Raw genomic sequence first — 6,655 nt, 5'->3', positions numbered from 1 at the left:
GATTTTGAACTAGCAGTGATCGTGTGAAGAAGGCCAAAGGAGATTATGGCTCGGAAATTAAACAAAGAGACGGATGGAGTGGATTAACATGTTCGGAAATGACTGAAAGAGAATCTGAAACGATCGCATCAGAGTCCATGGAGCAGAGCGAGGATAGCTGTCGGACTCTGGTCAGAACTGGCCAATGCTACGCTCTGATTGGCCAGTCTGTGTTGGAGGGCGGGACTTAAGAGAAGTGTCAAATGGTGTTTTTTTTCTGGCCCCGAAAACTTTACCGTTTTGTTTTACTCCTACCACTCTAAAGCATTTAAACATTTTCGGAATCTTGTTTTCTCCAAAAGTCTTTAAAAACTCACCGTTTTGTCAAAAAGTCTTTTCCGTACATTCCCTGCCCGGCAACAAACGGCCGACAGAGAGTGTGACATATTGGAACAATTAGCCGCTAAATAAGCCAATATATCTGTCAGGAGGTGGTGGAGACCAAAACAGAGCGAGAAAGAGAGTGAATATTGGACGTACCTTCATTTGGTAGCCAGTTACACGTCATTAAACGAATGCTTATGTTGCTCTGTTTTTGCTGGATGTGTAAATAGGCAACTAGTTCACCATATCAACTTAAAAGGCCTTAATATAGGAGTGTTTATAGCTTGTTTTCTATGGCCGTTAAGTGGCAAAAAGAGAGTCAAAAGTAATTGCTCTGGAGCTGAGCATTTTTAAAATCCTGAGCTGGGAGCAAAGAGGATCTGAGGTGATAAAATTGTTCAAACTTGGAATTCATTTGAGACACCCACGGCTGGATTTTTGCTGATATTGAAGACGTGCCGGATCCTTTTTTCTTGCCCTTCAGGTTGATTACATGACCGGCTAGCCTGAACCTCCCATGGTTCCGTCTCCGAGGTTCAGTTATGATTAAGCTCGAAATCTCATCATTTTAATGGCACTATAGTGAATTACACATCACAGGCTGGTGTTTGATTGACACAGTGGGTGAACTTGATTATAATGGGCGTCAGCAGCATCCTGCACTATCAAAAGCCCAAATGAGATATAAACTGTTTTTTCAAAAAAGCAAAAACCCACTCAGAATACACACTGATAATGTTGGATGACTCAGGTGCATTTTGATCCTCTCTGTTTTGGGGTTATTCAATGTTTTGTTTGAATATAATATTGCAAGCAGTGCTAGTTAAAACACATATATCACGTGTAGCTGTTGGCTCGTCTTTGCCGCTCAGCAGCCCTGTATTTTGTCAGAAAACAAACAAAAGCGTTTCCAGGCGGATTGTTCTGTGTGTGTCGTGTGATTCATTGTGCGTCCAACGTTTTGTTTTCATATGCTATTACAGCGTAGGCCCACAATGTGTTCCTCTCGCTAACATTTTTATTGGCAGCAGTACAAAACCAAGACATGTTTACACCTGAAGGTATTTGTCTGTTTGTTCCAGCGCTGACATGAGTCGTGCCAAATATCCTCACACACACACACACACACATTTTATTGTCTGGACGGGTAGATTTAATAGAGAAGGGGAAGACTTTTTCATCAAGCGCTCGACCTTCCGTGACCTCAGAGGCAGACATATTGTTTGGTGGAGTACAGGCCCTCCATCACTGACTCCTGCTCTGTCAGAGTGATTTCTCACACAGGAGCCTTGGCCCCGGGACTCATTTAAAAGTTTCAGGTTGTTTCAGGTCACACAGAGTTCAGGACAGATGATGATGAAGCTAAACGCTCGCATATCTCGAGTGAATCTCGCAGTAAAAATATATTCATATATTTGCCGGGCAGCCGGACGGAAACTCCAGGAAGTGAAATGGCAAATTGTGGATTTACTTTACAAACAATATCACTTTGTAATAAGCGAAGTCTAGAGGTGCTAATGGGCAGATTTTCAATCTTTCAACAGAGCCAAGCTAGCTCTTTATGCTAAGCTAAGCTAACCGGCTTCTTCCTGTAGCTTTATATTTACCGTACAGACATTGTGAGTGGTATCGATTTTTGTTATAACCCTCGTCAAGTAAAAATGTTTCCCAAAATATAGAACTATTTATTCGAGTAAAAGTATAAATTATGCATTAACTTAAATGTGGTATTTTGAAAGTTGGTAATAAATGAATGTGCTGCGCAGTTTTGTACAAACAGGAAATCATGCAAGAAACATCAATCAAGTCGTGAGCGCTACTGCCAATTTTAAGCTTTTTAAATGTTACAAAAAATATTTTCCTGATGACTAAGTAGGAGGGCTGGGCAATATATAAATATTATATTGATATTGTGATAAAATGCTTGAAATGTCTTAGATTTTGGATATCGTAATATGGAGTAAGTGTTGTCTTTTTGTGGTTTTTAAAGCTGCATTACAGTAAAGTGAGGTACTATTTGTAAACTTACCAGACTTATATTTTTTTGCTTTCACCTACTTATTCATAATATCCACATTACTGATGATTATTTATCCAAAATGTTCATTGTGTACATATTTTGTGAAAGCACCGCTTTGTCATCCCCATAATATAGTCCCAATAACACAGTTATTCTGTTAGAACGGAGCCTGTAAAAAGCTAAAACCACATCCAACAATGACGTCACGGTGTACTCTGGAGTACACGTCTACATCTTACATACTTACTTGATTTGATGAACCAGTTTTGATGAATATTTTGAAATCCCTGTTAAATGTTTGCACAATTTGGACAAAGTTTGCTGTTTTAGACTAATCTATAATGGTAGTTAACTATATAAGTGTTATTTTCTAGAAGAAAAACATCATCACATAGTTAATAATCTGAGTATCTAAGAGATTCCTTTACATAAAATAGCATGTAAATACATTAAAACCATGATTGTTGCAATGATTACGAGAGGAGCGTGATGTAGCTAACAATTGATTTGATATCTCCAATGAGAGAAATGATTGCTTCCAAGTCAAAATCATCACCAATCATCACCAAAATCATCACCAAAATCATCATCCGCGCCTACAGTAACTGTTGCAAATGATGAGTCATGTCATGTCTACATCAGCAATCAGACGGCCACAGTTTATGTCGGGACCTCCAGCATGGCCGCCAGAGGGGTGTAATACGTCACCTGATGCCTTTTAATCCAGCCGGGCTGCACAGCTGCTGGGTCAAGATAAGAAATGACCACTGACACAAAACTGCAACTCTTGAAGCCTGTGCTCCAGTGCGTGTGTGGGCGAATGTCTCCGAACACAACATTTCAGATTTTTCGTCAAACAAATAATGACACAAATCACTTTAACAGGAGCAATATGAACGAAAAGAGTTGCTTTTTTAAACATTGACCTCGTACTTGGTTCAGGAAGAGTTTAAGCACATGTTAGAATAAGTCTGTTTTTAATCCAGCCAAGTGTGAGCGCACCCCGTTTGTGTTGATTTGGACTGACCTATGTGCTCGGGTGGAACACATATCTGGCTCACCACAGCATGACGGAGGCACGGGCTCGAAGATCAATTATGTAAGGTGGTTCATTAAGGGCCCCGGGGACAATTCAAACCGCCAGCTATGATGCAGTTAACATATTGAAAGAGTTTTACCCCAAATGCTGCAAAAACTGGATTCTTATCCACAGAAAAATGGCAACGCTGGCTGGAAAATTTGGAAAGCCACTATTAGTTGTAGAAGTTGTCATTTCCTGCATGAATCCTGATTCAAACAGTAAAAGCATCGTAATGTTTTGAAGGATTAAATGCAACTATAATCACCGCTTCATTATAAATCCCTAAAGGATAAGCTCACTCCTATTTTAGATTTGTTTTCCTCTCTAAACGCAGCTGAGAAGCAAATACAGTATTCTCATCTAATGGCAATACAAATGAGAGTCTGTGTGTGTGATTTGGGGAATTTATGACCTGACTTACGTAACCACGGAGCTGATGAGTGATGTCCTGCCTCTCAGCAGCTCTGCTCTGGGTTTCGGAGTACAGTGCCGTACAGTGTCATCTGGGATCACATGTGCCATGTGTTTTCCGCGCTGCTACAGTATAAAAGGACTCATTATGTATCGAGGAAAACCAAATGATGCAAGTGGTAGTTAAAGAGGAGGAAAGAAAGTGTTTTATGTTTATAGAGTGTTTATACATAGCCTCTCTGAATGTACCTTATTCTCATTATTCAACACTAACTTAGTCATAGTGTATATAAATGGTCTATCCCATAAACCTTTGATTGTACCTGTTAATCCACGTTTAAGTAAGCAGTAGGACTGTTTAGTACTAGGGCTCAAATGTCCTTTAACTTCTGCCAAAGTGGGAGAGCATGTTGAACATTAAACTAATCCACGACTCAAATACACTTCACTGAATGCTTATTTATGAGTAGAAAGATGCGTATTCACTTGAACTACACACTAATATCTGGAGCTGTATCACCGTCTGATTTCACTTAAAATATATGACATTTTTGTTGTTTAGTAAAAGCATCTTTGATATGTATTTAACCATACAGTACCAGTCAAAAGTTTGGACACACCTTCTCATTCAATGGTTTTTCTTTATTTTTATTTTTTATTTTTTTCTACATTGTAGATTAATATTGAAGACATCCAAACTATGAAGGAACACATATGGAATTATGTGGTAAACAAACAAATGCTCAACAAACCAGAATATGTTTTATATTTTAGATTCTTCAAAGTAGTTGAATGAGAAGGTGTGTCCAAACTTTTGACTGGTACTGTATATGAAAAACATTTTTTACATAGTGTCACACTTTTTCTAAGTTCTATCTATTTTTTTATCAATCAATCCTTGTCCACCAATGTTAAAATCTGGGCAAAAAGGATATTTTGCTATTTGGTTATTTGTTACCTTGATAATTTCATACACTAAAGTACAATATTAAGTAAGAGAGTTTCTGCATTATAACTTAATATTGCAATTGTGTGTTGTAGAGGGGATCTGAGTCATAATCCAATTCTGAAACTAGTATTATTGCAGTTTATGTCCTCACATGCCGCACAATCGACGAGTATATGAACACGAGTACTATCTTTTTATTTCTGTCATGTGGGGTCTACTTTTTTTCACTAAACTTAATGTGGATTATAAAGGCAAAAGGGTACATTTTAGAGTATAACAATAATTCTGGGGGCGGCTGTGGCGTAGTGGAGAGCAAGGTAGTTCTCCAATCAGGGGGTCGGTGGTTCGATACCCGGCTTCGGCAGTCGATGTGTCCTTGGGCAAGACACTTAACCCCAAGTTGCCATCGGTGTGGACTGGATGTTGCATGAATGTTAGTTAGAGTCTGATGGTGGCACCTTGCATGGTAGCCTGTCATCAGTGTGTGAATGGGTGAATGATATGTAATATACTACTGATTGTAAGTCGCTTTGGATAAAAGCGTCTGCTAAATGACTGTAATGTAATTCAATTACTTTAATTTAGACTATGGTATTTGGTAGAAAAAATACAAATATTATACATTAATTTGAATTATATTCATTAATTTTTCTGTTTGTGTTTTTATTCTAAGGATATAGATTTATTCTATTGTGTTGTCTTGCTCCTGCTTTCTCCACATGGGGCTATAAATGAATACATAACGTGATGCATGTGAGGCATTCTTCAGTTAGTAAACTCCTCCCCCCATGTGTCTGACCCCGCCCACACCACCTTCGTGACCGCGCTTTGACTCCAGGTGTGTTTATGTACCTGCTGGCTGGAGCCCAGGCGGGGAATGCTCGAGCTTTCGGCGCAGTTCCACAAGCTCCACAAGGGTGGACCGTACCATTAGTGAAGCCTCGGTGGAGGAGGGGGGAGCCAGATAGATAAACAGGCTATTTCCTCCAGATAACCTGCCAGTGTTTAGTCTGGTCCAAACCGGAGCTGTCACAAATATAACTGCTTGTTGATTTGGATTAAAATTAATAAAGTTTTTTTTGTATTTATTGCGGATTTATTCGCAGACAACTTTGTCACCACCCCTAAAAACAACTCCCTCTCTACGGCTTTGCCTTTTTCTGATTGACCGCTCCGTATTTTTTTTTTTTTTTTTTTTTTTTTTTTCTATGTGCCGAATTTTCCTCCTGCTGGAGAAAAAGGGAGAGAAAAAAAAAACACTGAAAGGAAACAGAGGAAGAAAGCAGAGCGGAAAAAATAAATAAAGGAGGAGGAGGAAATAAAGTGAAATAACAGGAGATTTGCGGGAGCAAGAAAGACATTGCGCAAGTGGAGAACCAGACTTGCCATATATATATATATATATATAAATATATATATATATATTTATTTTTAAGAAGTCTCTGCTTTCGTGTGAAGATCTTTTTGTTGTTTCCCCATCTGCTGACTGAAAAAGGTGAGTTTATCCCTTTGTTATATTCTAACAGCATCATCTGCTTGTGTTGATTGTTTTTTATATTATTTTTTTTGTGTTCAGCTCCTTATGTTCTGCAGGAGAAAGTGAGGGAGTAGCCTGTGTCATTGTTCATTCAACAAGGCAATAAAACCAGAAAAAAACAAATGTTTCTTCTTCTTCTTCTTGTTCTCGGTGTGGGGGTGGTTCTGTGTTGGTATATGCATGAATATGCACCGTTGACCCGACCTGTTCTATTGTTGCATTATGCACAGCGATGCCAAAGTAATCAGTGCACCCCCCCACCACCACCACCAACACCACCCCGTGTTTTCCTCC

The 6,655-nt window shown here is 39.0% G+C and overlaps 1 protein-coding gene across 1 annotated transcript in view; it reads left to right on the top strand.

The window, feature by feature from the left end:
• The first annotated feature begins 6,042 nt into the window (after positions 1-6,042).
• The window catches only part of ndrg2 (NDRG family member 2), a 30,622-nt gene continuing 30,009 nt past the window's right edge, over positions 6,043-6,655 (top strand). The window contains exon 1 of the mRNA XM_054600904.1: positions 6,043-6,319. The gene's annotated coding sequence lies outside the window, so the exon portion shown is untranslated. The remainder of the gene's footprint in view (positions 6,320-6,655) is intronic.

Source organism: Anoplopoma fimbria, chromosome 7, assembly GCF_027596085.1.
Source record: "Anoplopoma fimbria isolate UVic2021 breed Golden Eagle Sablefish chromosome 7, Afim_UVic_2022, whole genome shotgun sequence".
In the NCBI taxonomy this organism is placed as follows: Eukaryota; Metazoa; Chordata; class Actinopteri; order Perciformes; family Anoplopomatidae; genus Anoplopoma; species Anoplopoma fimbria.
The sequence above is the reverse complement of the archived record's forward strand: the minus strand, read 5'-3'. Positions and strand labels throughout refer to the sequence as shown.